Source organism: Panthera pardus, unplaced genomic scaffold (genome assembly GCF_024362965.1).
Source record: "Panthera pardus isolate Hobbes unplaced genomic scaffold, ASM2436296v1 HiC_scaffold_21, whole genome shotgun sequence".
Taxonomy (NCBI): Eukaryota; Metazoa; Chordata; class Mammalia; order Carnivora; family Felidae; genus Panthera; species Panthera pardus.
Genome location: NW_026526777.1, coordinates 2606517 through 2621134, shown reverse-complemented (window position 1 = coordinate 2621134; position 14618 = coordinate 2606517).

The window sequence follows — 14618 nt, the reverse complement described above, 5'->3', positions numbered from 1 at the left end:
CTCACCCTCCCTGCCCCACGCGTCCTCACGGGGTGCCAGCGCGGTGACGGGCAGGTCTCTTAACCGCCTCGGGGGCTGTTGAGACCCCGGCGGCAGCGGCTGCAGCCAGACAAAGGACAGCTGACACCGGGGACACGAGTTCGTGGGGGGAATTTTGACCTCGGGATTGTTTGGAGGGTCCGGTGAGAGTCTGTGGCAGGGGCGCCGTCCGGCTCAGCTGGTGGAGCCTCCGGTTCTGGATCTCGGGGTCGCGAGTTGAGGCCCCACGCCGGGCCTAAAGCTTACTTTAGAAAAAGGGAAGAAGTGCACGGCGAAGCCGGCCCCGTAGGCCCCGTAGGCCACGGGCTGTGCTGTGCGATTCCGTTTCTACGAAGCGTCCGGGAGAGGCGAGTCCGGAGACGCAGCCTGGCTGAGCGGCTTCGAGGAGGGCAGCGTGACTGTGACCCCTCGCGCGTTCCCAGAGGGACAGGAGCGCTCTGCAGTTGGCGGCGGGACTCGCACGACGATCTGATAAAGCCCGCAGGACGGCGGTCGCTCCGAAGGGGTGAATCCCGTGGCTTGCGGTTGTACCTCCGTGAAGGCGGTTTTGTTAGGTTGTGGTTCCGCGGCAAGCTGGCTCCGGTTCCGGGGAAACCAGCGGAAGATGACCATCCGGAGGCAGGAGGGGAGCCCGTGGGATGTCGAATGTCCTGCCACACCGCCTGAAAAAATGGTGCCACGCCCTCTAATCTCGTCGCGCCCCCCCCCCCCCAGAGCTCCCCACGTTCGCAGAAGCCCAGCCAGGTGTTGGGTTTGACTTCCGCGAGAGGGTCCTGTGGGTCGGGAAGGCCCGGATGGAGGAGGTGCCGAGGCTGGCCCGCAGAGCCAGGGCGGATCGCAGGAGGTCTCAGGAGGGGCCTGGAGGGCTCACGTTCTCCCGGGCCGGCCGCGGCCACACCCCGTGTCTAACAGGAGTCGGGGCCTGCCGCCGAGCGTGGCAGTCCCGGCCTCGAGAGCCTCCCCCCCACCCCCCGAGCCTGCTGGCACCCCTGCCCACGGAGAGCAGGGGAAGGGACAGTGACGAAGGTGGCTGCTCGAGGCCGAGAAGCAGCCCGCTCAGGCTGGGAATGAGTGTGCGAGCAGACCCCAGAGCTGGGAGCCAGGCAGCCGGTCAGAACACAGTCGATCCGTCCTGCGTCGCCGCCTCGTGCACAGAACTGTGGGATTGCTAGATGCCGAGCAGAGAGAGAGGTGAGCGGGGCAAGGCGGCGGGAGGGGGAAGGGAGGGCTCAGCCCCTCAGGTGGGCGGGCTCCCGGTCACCTCCCTGTCCCGCGCGCAGCCCCGCACAAAGCCTGCGTTGTAACCAGAGCAGTCGCCCGGAGCCGGGCCTCCTGGCGTCGGCTCCTTTAAACACCCTGTGAGGCAGGTGCCGCTGGCTCCCGTCGTGCCGAGGGGACACCGAGTCGCGCTGTCAACTGGTGCGGCCCCCGTGTGAGCCCCACCCGTGCGCTCAGCCTGTCGGCCCTGCTGACCGAGGACACCCTCTTTTCCTCCCCCTCCCCCTGGCCAGTGACCTCTCATCCCTCAGAATTCCACTCGCACGCCGTCGCCGACAGGGGCCCTTCCCTGGCTCCCCTGAGGCGTCCCGTTGCCCCCATGCCGGCCTCTGAACCACGGCCTCGCGCTGCCACCGGTGCCGTTGGTCTGGCCGCTGACAGCGTGGTGGAGAAGCCGGGGGCCGGCACGTTGCCAAACCCTGAGGATGCCTGACAAGCGTTTGTTGGACAGACGGGAAGCAAGAGACGCACGAGGGGTGTTCGCCTGGGGTAGGGGACACAGGCCTGGGATACAAGGACAGGCTAGGGGACGAGGGGACAGCGGCACTCGGCGGCATACGGTGTCTCTGTGACGAGCTTCCGGGCCCGGAGGAGTCCCCGTGCGGAAGGCGCTGTGCCCTGCGGCTCCCTCTCCCCCTGCCTCTTCATGCTCTGTCTCCTCTCCCTGTGGCTGAGCCCCCCTCCCTGCAAACCTGCCTCTCCCCGGGGCACCCACGTGTGTGCTGCAAACTCACGCCCACGTGGAACGTGTGCCGGCGGAAAATGAACCGAGACCCCTCCCACTAAGGCTGCTCCCTAAACAGCCCAGCGGGGTCTTTCCCTTCGCGCCCCTTTGGCCAGGATTGACTCACACATTCCAGCCTCACTCACTTGCCCCCGAACCCACAGAAAGAAATTTTTAAGGGTGTGCGACAAGACAGCTAAAAATCCCCAGAAGGCCTGCTGTGTAGACAGCCCCCACTCCGGCATCCCCTCCCAGTCGTGGTCCTGTGGCCAGCTGTGCTGAGCCCCAGAGGAGGGGAGGTGAGCTGGCGCTGGCCTTGCCCCCACAGCCGCTCCCCCCCCCACCCCCCGCCGTTTTCCTGGCTAGGACATGGGCAGGTTACAGAACCTGCCTGTGCCTCAGTTTCCCTATTTTGTGGAGACCGAATGATGCACACAAAGCACTTAGTACTCAACATCATTTGTTGTAAAGATTTTATTTTGAAGTCATCTCCACGCCCAACGTGGGGCTCGAACTCACAACCCCGGGGTCAAGAGTGGCACCCACTGAGCCAGCCAGGCACCCCCCAAAATCACTCTTTTAATGAGACCGGATGTCTCCTCATTGAGGTGCGGCTCTGTCTTCACGCTCCTCTCCTCTGCAGGGCTGAGTGCCTTCTCGTCCCCCTTTGGCCCCTCGAGAGGATCCCTGGTTTGCAGATGAGAGAAAGGAGACCCGGCACGGGTGACCTGTCCCAGCCATTTAAACAGGTTTCCGGACTCCGAATCCCCAACTTTCCCCGGCCCTTGCCTCGGATCTCTGAGGCAAGAATGAACACACGGAAGGAAGTTGTGGGGGGACCCCGGCCTTGGTGTTTCTCCACTGTCGGGCCAGTCTGGAGCCCAGGAGGCTCTGGTCAGACAGGCTCCAGGGGCCGGGCTGCCTGCCGACCAGGGAGGGAGAAAGATGGAAGATGGAACCCTTCGCCAGCGCAGACGAGCCGACCCGGAGGAGCAGTGCCCGGGGTCTCTGACCGCAGGCCTCAGGATGCGGGGACGCGTCCGGGCAGACGACGGGGTGGGATGCAGCCCAGACACTGGACTGAGCCTGGACAAGAAGCCCAGGCCTCGGGCCCGCGTCGCCGCCCCTCGCCTCGGCTGGCAGGTGCCCGTCCCAGCCAACTTCTATCCAAAGGCTGGTCTGCAACCAACCTTGGTCCCAGAGAGCTAACCAGCAGGGAGGCACAGGGCCTCGCCCCTGGAGCCCTGCAGGGACCTCACCAGAGAGGGGTAGGGAGGAGGCAAGGTGCCACTCTTGACCCCGGGGTTGTGAGTTCGAGCCCCACGTTGGGCGTGGAGATGACTTCAAAATAAAATCTTTACAACAAATGATGTTGAGTACTAAGTGCTTTGTGTGCATCATTCGGTCTCCACAAAATAGGGAAACTGAGGCACAGGCAGGTTCTGTAACCTGCCCATGTCCTAGCCAGGAAAACGGCGGCGGGGGGGGGGGGGGGGGGCTGTGGGGGCAAGGCCAGTGCCAGCTCACCTCCCCTCCTCTGGGGCTCCCTCCAGGAGGCAGAGAACAGCGTTGAACCAGGGGTCCAGCAGTGGCCGGGCAGGACCCAAAGTTCTGTGTGTCGTTAAGAATTGCTTCCCTTCCCCCATCCCTCCAAGTGACATAAACAGGTGAGAGGGTGGGCAGCCGGCCTCACCTGGTGTTTTGAGATGTGTCGTCTTTGTGTGACGTTTGTCCTCTTGGCAACTGGCGGAAGGAAAGGGGAGGGGAAACGGGCAGGTGGTGTTGCTCTCCATTCGCACCACCACAGGTAACGAGGTCTGTTCACTGTCCTGCTCCCGGCCCGGCTGGAAAGCGTCTGCATCCGTGCTTGTTCAAGCTCTGGCCTTCTGCTGCCCGGTTCCGCCCAACCCCCGTGTCGAAAATAACCAGCACCATCTTGTCCAAATCCACAGACTTGCCCCCTGCAGAAAGTACTTCTGATTGTCCCCATTTTGCAGACGAAGGAAGCAGAGGTCAAGGAAGTCAAGTGAGTTGCCCAAGGTCGACTCTGCCGTCGAGGAGCCAAACCAGGACTCAGCCTGAACTTCCGACCCCGAAGTCCGTGCACCCCTCCCCCCACCCCCTGCCTCTCAGCCGTGACACACAGAGCCTAGAAGCTGGAAGGAGGGCAACGGGGTGGCTTCAAAGAGGTCCCTGATGTCCCTAAGGGGACTTGTGGAATCAGGGATCAAGAATGCAGGGGGCTCTTCTGGAACAACCTCCAGGCCACACGGCGCAGTCAGTGGTTCACCCACAAAACACGTGGCGGCCCATGCGTGCCGACAGCAGGTCCCCGCTCTCTGGGGACTCCTGGTTTGGCCCGGGAAACAAGCTGACATGATGAACTGACGGTGGCCTGGTGACAGTAGCCATGCATGTATTCAACTAGCCTTTCCTGAGTGCCTGCCGCATGCCAGGCTCTGTCCTGGGCTTTCAAAGTCAAATAGAGATGCTCCTTACCCACCAGGAGCTTCCCCCTGGGTGGGGTCCCCGCAGACACAGGCCGCCCCCCACGGTGCCACCGCCTTCCCCAGCAAGCTGCAACTTTCCTGGCCCGGGGAATTTTCAGTACTGACCGGGCAGGCAGGAACTCAGGTGTTCCCACAATACTCGGGGAGTTCCCACTCTCCCCACGCCCCTTCTGGAAAGAACCAGAGCCTCGAGTGCCCCTTCTGACCCCGGGCAGTCCCCGGATGGACTGGTGCTCTTCCCTGCCAGCACCTTCACAGCCACCTTTGGAGCCGCAGGCACAGCAGCAGCAGCAGTGGGGGGGGGGGGGGGGGGGGGGCCTGGCCTCCTCCCGGCTCCTCTGGCCCGGCCCTGACCTCCGAGTGGGGCTCAGCCTGGGCCTGGCGCACCGGGAGTGCTGGGTGGTGCTCAGCACTGGAGAGGTCAGGTCAGGTCCAAAGACAGAGGCCCAGCTCCCTCCAGTCCCATCTGGCCGGTGGGGAAGCCTCGGTCCCTGTAAACCTGGGTCTTGTCCTCAGAGAGTCCTAAGTGATGCCCCCAGGACACAGATGCGGGCAGCTGGTTCCTGGCCTGGGGTGTGGCCCCCAGTAGGGGGAGTTGGCGAAAGAGAAGGAGGCATCCCGGGCAGCAGCCTAGAAGGACTGATGCTAAGGGGGTCAGCTTGGGAGGGGAGGAGAGGGCAGTAGGGGAGGGGAACGAGGGGAAGGGAGGATCCAGGGTGCAGCCCAAGCCCAGGTGGGGGCCGGCCGGAGGGGCAGGGGGTGATCCTCTGGGGGGCCAGATGCAGAGGTAGACTCAGGAATTTTCAAGGAGTGGGCAGGGGCTGCAGCAGGGAAGGGCAGGGGACCCCCCCGTCCCAGCCTCCTGCCCACAGTATTGATCTGCTAGATTACTCAATTTCACCCGTATTGATCAGGTAATTGCTTTATCTCGGGTCTCATTTGAGCTCTGCATTCTCCTGGCTTCCCCTTCTCTCTCCCTCTTGTTTTTCCTATCAGCCTGACACAGGGCTCCTTAACACAGAAAATATATATATATATATATATATATATATAAAGATACAAAGTTTGGTTAGCTTGTTGGGGGTGGATGGAGCTCCCTCTAGCCCCTGAATCGTCTGCTCTCCAGAAGCCCCTACTGGCTCCAGACAGTGGGCAGGTTGGCTGTCCCGAGCTCCAAGGTCCAGAAAGGAGCTGGGGAAATAGAATCCATGGGCTTCGGCCTCTGTTTCCTCTTCCCCTCACCCCACCCGCTGCCCCCCGACTGCGACCCGGAACCCCCTACTCCTTAGCCAGGCTTTTGGGCATCACCAGGTCTCGGGAGCCCCGCCTCTGCCCCCTCGCTGCCTCCTCGGGGGCCTCTTCAACGGCGGTAGCGCCCCGTCGGCCGTGCCCTCTCTGCAGCCCTGTGTGGGCCCCTCTTCCTAACTCCTGCTCCCCTCAGCCTCACCCAGCCCAGTGCCCCGCCCCCAGGGCCCAGGCAGCCTGGGGAAGGGGAGCGTGGGAAGGGTGCTCACAGCCCTCCCCCAGGGAGCCCCCCATCTGAGAAGCAACAGTTCCTGGCTTCTGCAGAAGAGACAGACCCATCTGAGGACCAGACAGAAAGACCCACACAAAAAAGACAAAAAGACAAGGCCCAGAGGGGAGCAGGCAGTGAAGGGTCCTGGACAAGTGTCATTTTGAGCACCATCTTCCAGAGCTCAGGTCACAGACCAGCCTGGCAATGGATACAGATACAGAAATTGTAACTCGCAAGCAGGACCACCGGAGCCTGGGTCTGGAGTCTGTGGCCAAGGGGACGTGTCCACCCGCAGCCATGTCCTCCGTCCAGCCCACCCTCTGGGCTCCTGGCACGCGGGGACCCCTGTCCACATGATGGAGTGGTGAGCAGTCTGTGCCCCAGACGTGCCCCCCTGAGCAGGGGTGCGGGGGGCGGTCGCCTGTTCGTTCTCCTGCACAAGCACCTGCAAACGTCAGGAGTGGACCAGGCTGCAAAGACTCTTAACATTGGAGCTCCGTCTTCAAAACTTCCACTGAGAGCTCGGTTTATAAGACAGATGAAAGCCTGCGTGACCTCTGAAGACAATGAAGTCTTCATGGTTATTGGCACAACCCTCCAGACACCTCGAGGTGCCAAAGGGCCAATGTCAGGGCGATTTGAAAAGCACTGCGTTGAGATCAAACAGCAGGGGACATCTCTCCCCTGGGCTGGAGCCCGGTCCTGTGTGAGCAGAGACTGGTGCAGGAATGAGATTTGCCGGTGGCCGTGCTCCCCTGTGCGGCCCGGACAGCAGTGGGAGGGACAGGAGGGACGGGGGCTGGGGACAGGAGCAGCCAGGGGACTAAAGGGCCCCCAGAGGAGGGCAGCTAGCACCCTCCGAAGAAGGTGCAAAGCTAGAGTTAGTCAACAGGATCTTCAGAGAGACTGTGTGCCAGGCATGGAGGGAGGGACCCGGAAGTTCCACGGTGAAAACCATGACTGGGACCCTCCCCGGGGGAGCTCAGAGACCCTAAGACACTATAAACCAGCTCAGCCTCGCGGCCCCCACTCCACCCATGTCCACCCCCCGGGGCCACCGGGCCTGTTCCGGCCCATCTCTGAGTCGCTATGAGGGGGGGGGGGGGGGGGAGGGAGCGCTTTTTTTTTCTAATTTTTCTAATTTTTTCTAATTTTTCTAATTCTTCTAACGTTCAAGTGCCAGGCGCCTCGACCTTTCCAGCTTCCCTTCAAGCCCCCACATCCCACGGTTCTCCCTCCCTGGCACCTGCCCCGCCCTTCGCTCCAGCCTCCTGGTGTCCAGGCCTGGACGAAGCAGGAACCCCTGGCCTGGTTTTCGTGGGGCCGGGTCAGCTTCAGTGCTGAAACTCCCGTGTCTGGGGAGACCACTCAGGCCCCGCTGGGCCTCAGGTGCAGCCCAAGGGCCAAAGCTGGGGGGCAGGGTTAGAGAGCGGCGGCACCCGCCCACTCGTACAAGGAGACGAAGAGGGGGGCGCACGTGCGCGCGTGCACACACACACACACACACACACACGGGTACACACGCACAGAGACGCTCGGGAACAAAGCGTGACCCGCACGTCCAGAGCAGACACCCACAGAATCGTGGACACACTCGCGAACCCAGGCTCACACACCCACGTTCCCAGAGACAGGCGTGCGAGGACACACCGGTGACACAAAACCTGGCAAACACCCACGCGTGAAACCGCACGGCCGTGCAGACGCCCACGGAGACACGCGGCCACTTCCCGGGTCCTCGGAGACACACAGACGCAGGCCGGCCGGCCGAGACAGACAGCCACACACGCAGACGCCCACACGCAGGCACGGGCGGGCCAGGAGCACAGAGTCGCCTTCACCTGTGCCCACGGGGTGAGCGGCTCAACAAACTCCAGAGCTTCCCCGGTTCCGCCTTGGAAACATGCGCAGGGCTGGGGACGTGAGTTCAGCCCCAGTGGGGCACAGGGTGGGCCCGAGCCTCACAGAGCCGGACATCACCACCACCCCCCACCCCCCCACCCCCCGCCCACCTCACCACGCTGGGGGCCTCAGCCCCGGGGACGGTTCCGGGAGCAGGCTCTCTGGGGAGGGGGTCCGGGGCCGGCCGGCGGGGGTGGGGAGCGTGAGTGAAATGGGTTCATTACTGGGAGTCTGTTGCCTCGATTGGTATCGATCCCACATGTCACCTTCCATTGCTGCTAATGGGACCTGAAGAGTCTGCACCGACACCACAGCCACGGGCTCCACCCCCGCGCGCCGCCTCCCCTCCCCCTGCCCGGCCGCCGCCTCCTCTCCCGCTCCTGAGGCTCCCCAGTCCTCCTCTGTCGCGCCAGGGACCTTATCCCTCTATTCAGGGGTGTCCTTCCCCCGCTTCCCCCCGCCGAGTCCGGTCTCAGTCACATCTGTCACAACCGGACTGGCCAATGGACCCTCCTGAACTCGCCCGTCCCCTGCCGCCCTCCACTGCCTGCCAGGCCCCCGGGGCCAGATCCCTTTTCTCTCCTCCTTCCTACTCCTCACTTCTGAGCCCCGACCCGCACGCTGTGCAGCCCCTCGATCGGGCCTCCGGGGGCTGAGCCCTCCCTGTGTCTCCCGTCCGCCCGTCATAAGTTAGAGGGTCACAGAGGCCCACGTGAGGCCTAAGGGGACCCACGTGGGGTGATGAGGTCTTGATCCAAAGTGTCACACAGTGTCCATAGGCTCACGCTGGCTACTCATGTATGAAAAAGTCACTAACTGGGACGGGAACCTTCGACCCCAAGCTCACGTGAACACCCTCTGGTTGGCCCCCAGCCTGTGCCACTAAGCTCTAGGGGGTGGCCGGGGAGCCGAGGCCCACCCTCCTCCCCCCGGGGAGACTCCTCTCTCCGGGCGGACTCCCGGGGAACCCCCAGAGCCGGCTCCAGCCCAGAGCGGGAAGGGCCGCCCTCAGCGGTCTCCGCCTCACCCCGCTTGGTGCCCATGATTGTGTCACTGTGTTGAGAAAATGTAGGTGGCCTGGAGCGGGCCACTAAAATCAGTGGCAATGAAGTTGGGGGCCCTGGGGCGGTGTAAAATATGTCGAGGCTGATGTGAGCTGGGGCCGCGGGATCGGCTTCAGCGGGGGGAGCCGGTTGGGTCCTTTTGGGGTGAGTTGCTCAGCAGTCATTGGTGAGGCAGCCCCGCGGCCAGGCCCTGGGACACATCAGAGATGCTCGCAAGAGCGAAGGGCAGCATTTGGTTAGGGGACCCATCCCCAAGGGCACTGGGCCCTTTGCCTGTGTCTTGGGGAAGAAACAGGAGGCCCAGTGTGCCACCCGGGAGCCAGGGTCGGTGCCAAGCGCCTGGCCTCCTGTCCCCTGGTGAATGGGAGTGGGGGCTCTGCTCTGATCGGGCTTACGGGAATATGGGAGGAAATGGGCAGGGAAGTGTGTAAGGCACTAGAGGGAAGGTGAAAACCCTAAGTGTTGCAGAAGCAGCTGCTCTGGTTCCCGAAGGGACTGAAGTTAGCGACTTGGGGGGACTTTCCTGGGAGCTGGGGTCATGGCAGGCAAGCGTGGGAGCCAGGAGCCGCCCTCCCCGGAGACCCCCCGGATGCTGCCTCCCGGGGGAACTCTCGGAGGCAGCAGGTGCTCTGAGCGGCCGTGGGGTCCAGGCCTTGGACTCGGCTCCTTCGAATGGGCGGGGCCTTCGTGGAGAGGAAGCTCTTCCTGCCCGCATCCGCCTGGCCTTGGCATCTTCTGGGTCCTCGTTCAGGTGCCAAGTCCTTAGATGAAGGAGATGGAGTGAGGTGACATGTGTAAGGGCAGGACCACCTGCCCAGGGGAGGAAAGGCCAAGGGCACCTGAGGGAAACGCCGGGACCGCATCTCAGTGCCGACCTCGGCCCCCTCGCTGAGGCTCCGTCTCCCGTGGGCACCAGGCCTGCCTGCTCCTTGCTAGGCCTGCATCCAACAACCTGTACACGCATCCTGTCCCCCCCAGGACCCTCTGCCAGCGGCCCCCAGCGACCTGTCTCTCCATCAATCATCCTCTCCCCCCTCACCTCTCTGTCATGTTAGCTTCGGTTGATTTAACCAGAAAACAACCCCCAGGATTGAATTCCATGGCTCTCCCTCCCCACGTCCTTCAGCTCGAGGCCGGGAGGGGCTGCGTAATGAGGTGGGGAGGGACACTTGGCCTCCCAGAGCCAGGGAGGAATAAAAGAAAATCATATTGATTCCCCAGCGACAGCCGTCAACCTTTTCATCCCCGCCGGAGACTGGAGACGTGGGCTCCAGGCCCCACAGGCTCCAGGGGGGCTCATTCCCCGGGACTTCAAAGGCAGAGGCCCTCGTTTCCCCTTGAGAAGCGTCTCCCGATGTCAGGCGCCTAACGCAAACCCCTCCCGGTGTATTCTGGAACCCTACCCCTTTCCTGCTCCTGCTCCTTCCCCGCAGGGTATCTGATGCCCCCCCCAGTCACTTCCTCCTGTCCAGTCTTTGCCTGACCTGGAAGTTCTTCTCGCTGTCTGGCTTTCAGTCATATTAAGAGAGGAAAGAAAACATCATTTTCCAGAACTCCGAAACTCCCAGACGACAGAGACATAAGTGCTTAAAAATCCTCAGAGAAAATACATCGGGTAAACCATTTGTATCATTTAATACTCGAGACTCAAGGAAAACGCCAGATTTCGGGGACTGTAACCTCCATGAGCTCGAGCAGAGCCGGGGCCTGGAAGCCAGGGGGACTTGGGGACCAGGTGGTGGTAACAGTCCCAGGTTGGGAGGGGCTTGTCTTCCAGGCCTGGGCTCTATCTGCACAGAAAGTTCCCTGAGACGGGGACTGACTTATCTAGGGAAGGGTAGACAGCTGGAAGGACTTCCCCACAGTTCAGGGTCCCTTTGCCTAGAACGGAGGACAGGTGGCCTCCTCACGAGTCTCTGTGTTGGCCTGACACTGTAGGAGCCACCAGCCCCAGAGGCAGCTCTGGATACAGAGGACTGAAGGAGAGACACCCCTCCTACCACAGCCCTCACGGAGGCGGAGGGGGCGCGGGCCGCGGTGCCACTGGCCCCCGAAGGGTTAATGCTATTGTCTGAAAACCACATCGGCTCCCCTGGGAGCTTGGAGATCCCGCTCTCATTTTAAGTAACCCTAACTCGCGTGTGATGAGCGAGGGCCGCTGGGCGAGGCGTGCGCCAGAAGAAGCAGGAGACGTAGCAGGGGACGGCCGGCCACCGCTCCAAGGTAAGGGACTCTGGTGGCAGGTGTGCGGCTGGGCTGGCCTGAGGGACGGCCCTTCTCGCCCCCACCCCACCCCAGCTGTGGGTCCAGCTGTGGAGCAGCCGGGAAGGGGGTCCGTAAGGAGGAGCGGGCAGTGGTGGGGGTGAGAGCCCAGGGGCCTCGCAGAAGCCTCCCGGGAGGCGGCCGGTGCAGGACAGCCGCAGGGCCGGGTGCTGGGGGGCCAGGGCGGAAAGAAGTGGGGACCTCATCAAGACAGCTGGTCTCCTCTCCCCAGGTGGGGCACTTCTGGGGTCAGATGTCCGCGTGCCGGGGCAGAGGAGACTCCTGGCACGGATGGGGTCAGGTCAGGCTGGGGCCGGCGGAAGGACGGGCTCGGGCATCCCTGCACCCTGCCGTCCACACAAACAGCAGCCCGTACGGAGCTGACCGCACCATCGGAGGGGCTGAGGGTGGGGCCGGACACTGGGGGTGCGGGCATCACAGCCCGGGGGTATGGAGGAGCAGGGGGTGGGCCTCGGGGTCCCAAGGGTGGGAGAGTTAAGGCTGTGCTCCCACCTGAGCCGGGCTGGGGTGGACCGGACCGAAGCCTCTGGCAGGGTTGGGGGATTCTGCCCCGTGTGCCTGCCGGGCTCCCTTCCTCACGCTCCTGGCATCCTTCCCAAAAATGAGGTCCAAGAAGCCTGAAGTCGGACAGCCCCTGTGCTGGAGGGCAGGTGCGGGCTCTTGGAGGCTGGAGAGGCGCAGGGAGGGGTGATTCTCTCCTCCAGCCCTCGTCCAGAGAAGGAGGAGGAGGAGGAGGAGGAGGAGGAGGAGGAGGAGGAGGAAGGGGAGGGCTGGGGAGGGCGGGGGCAGGGAGAGGGGCTTCGTTCAGGCAGGGGGCTTAGTGAAGTTCAAGTCAGGGTTCACTAGGACTGGGGTGAGCACCACGAGGCTGGAGGTGGAGGCTGCGACTGGACTGGGATGGGGGGGTAGTCTGGGGGTGGCGACACCCCCCAGCCGGCGAAGTCCTGACACTCTGGTCCCTGTTTGCTCCGTCAGGCTGCCACTTGTCCCAGATCAGCGTTTGACTGAGAACTTTCACTTCCTCTGGCTGGCCTGGCTCCTGCTGGAGGGGATTTCTTGTTGGGGGGGGGGTGGGGGGGTGGGGGGAGCAAAGGGAAGGATCGGGGATGTCCAGGCAGGGGGATCCCCAGGGCACAGCTGACAGGAATGAGATGGCAGGAAGGAGGCTGGGGTTGCCCGGGGAGGGATTTGGGAGGGAGCAGGGGTGGAAGGGGGCTGCGGGGACCTAGGCCGGGGATCTGGGGGCCTGGGCTCAGCTTCCAGGTCTGAAGCCTGGGTGAGAGAAAGAGCACAGGAACAGGACAGAGAGAGAAGCAAGAAAATGCAAGACACAGGGCCTGAGGCTGGCGGCAGTGCCCAGAGCAGGAGATGGGGTGAGGCAGCCGGCCTGATCCCCAGAAGTAAAGACGGAAAGGGACCGGCCTCCTCCTCGACACCGAGACGGAAAAGGATGGGCCACAGAGGTGGCGGGGCAGGGAGACTCAGAAGCCTGGTGGCCTGGGGACTGGAAAGAAGGGAGAAGAAGCAGTCGGGAAGCAGGAAATGAGCTAAGATGAAAAGGTCAAACCAAGTGAAACAGAGGCCGGGAGGGGCCAGACGGGAGAGGGGAGCATGCGGGGCTGGGAGCCTGTCTCCTGGCCCCCGTTGCCCATCCCCCAACCCCTGGGCCAGGGGGCCGTGACTTGCCCCACCGCCCTTCTACCGCATCTGGGGTGGGGTCTGGGGGCGTCTGGGATTTCTACTCCAAGAGTTGCACGAACCTTTTAAAGCCCATGGTCCCCAGGGACACAGAGATCAGAGGGTCTGCCAGGGGCTGGGGGGCAGGGACCTGAGACCCGAGGGCCCCTGGAGAGAGAAGTAAAGTGACGGAGAAGCAGGGCCGCCTGGGGACCCCCCTAGGGAGTGGCAAGGAGGGGCGCCTTTCCTGCTTGGGGTTACAGGGGAGAGGCGGGGCTCAGCTGGTCCATTCCCAACATGGAGCATCGAGAAGGGGCCCCTCGGCCCTATGCGGGTCCCCTGAGTTTGGGGACCTGCAGGAGGGACAAGATGCCCTGGGGTCTTTGGGAAGAAAGAACTTCTGTCTCTGCCCCTCCCCCAAATCCCCCAGGGAAGAAGGTGGTTGGCTTTTCTCCCGGGCCCCAGCCCCTCGCGGTCCTACCTAACTAAGCAGCTTTAGCTAATAGCATTAAGGGAGGTCTCAGGACTAACCACTCTCCACTGGGGGAGAGATCAAGGGGACAGACCAGAGGCTTCTAATCAGATTGGGGATTCTGCAGAAGTGGGGGGGAGGGCGGTGTGCAGTTTGCTCAGTGTCCCCTGGAGGCCGTCACCTCTGTGTTCCCACTGTCCCCCTCTGGGCTGGCCTCCCCACTGTGACCCTTCAGCCCTCACCTGTGTCCACACACACACACACTCACACACACACCCCGCAGAGCTGCCTCTCTGTCATGCCCTTGGCACTCTTTCTCTCGGACTCTGTCCCCCTGAATCAGTCGGGGACTCACCCACCAGGAAGGCTCGGTGGAGGTCAGTCAACCCGACCGTCGCGGTCAGCCCAGGCCAGCCTCCTGGAAGGCCCAGCAGCAAAGTGACTCTTGATGCAAGTTTTGCTTTTCAGATGGGTAGGCAGGACGGGCCTTTACCGCTCAGCTTTTTTTTTATTCGGAGTGTGTTCGTGTCTTTCTCATCCCCTTCCCGTCTGACTGTCGGTCCTCAGGCTTCCGGACAAGGAGCCCAGCACAGCTTAGGTTAGACCCGAGAGGCTCCTCCAGGGCCCCCGCCGCCACCACCCTCTCAGCTCCGAAGTTTCAGTCTCGGCTTCTCTGCCCTGATTGACTGATTACGGCTCGGAGCCCGGAGTCAGATAGACCTGTTCCCGGTCCGGCTCAACCACCTGCACGGGGATCTGATGCAAGGCTCCCACTCTGTGGAGCGTCGGTTTCCTCGGCTTGCAAAATGGGGGAAATAATGTCCACGTCGAGGGGCTTGTGTGCGGATTCGGGGCAGGGACTTGTGGAAAGAGAGGGCTGGCCCGGTGCTATGACACGACAAGGGCCCGTTTCTAGTAACTAAACTCTCAGAAAGATAAGCTCTGCTCTGGACTTTTCCTCTGGCTCCAAGCCCAGAGAAGTGGAAGTGTCGGAGAAGCAGGGGCGCCTGGGGACCCCCCTAGGGGAGTGGCGAGGGGGGGGGCGGCTCTCCTGCTTGGGGTTACAGGGGAGAGGTGGGGCTTAAGGCCCGCTCTTTGTTACCAGGCTCCTCTATATCGCGTTGTTAAATAATGACCTAAAACCTACCTGTGT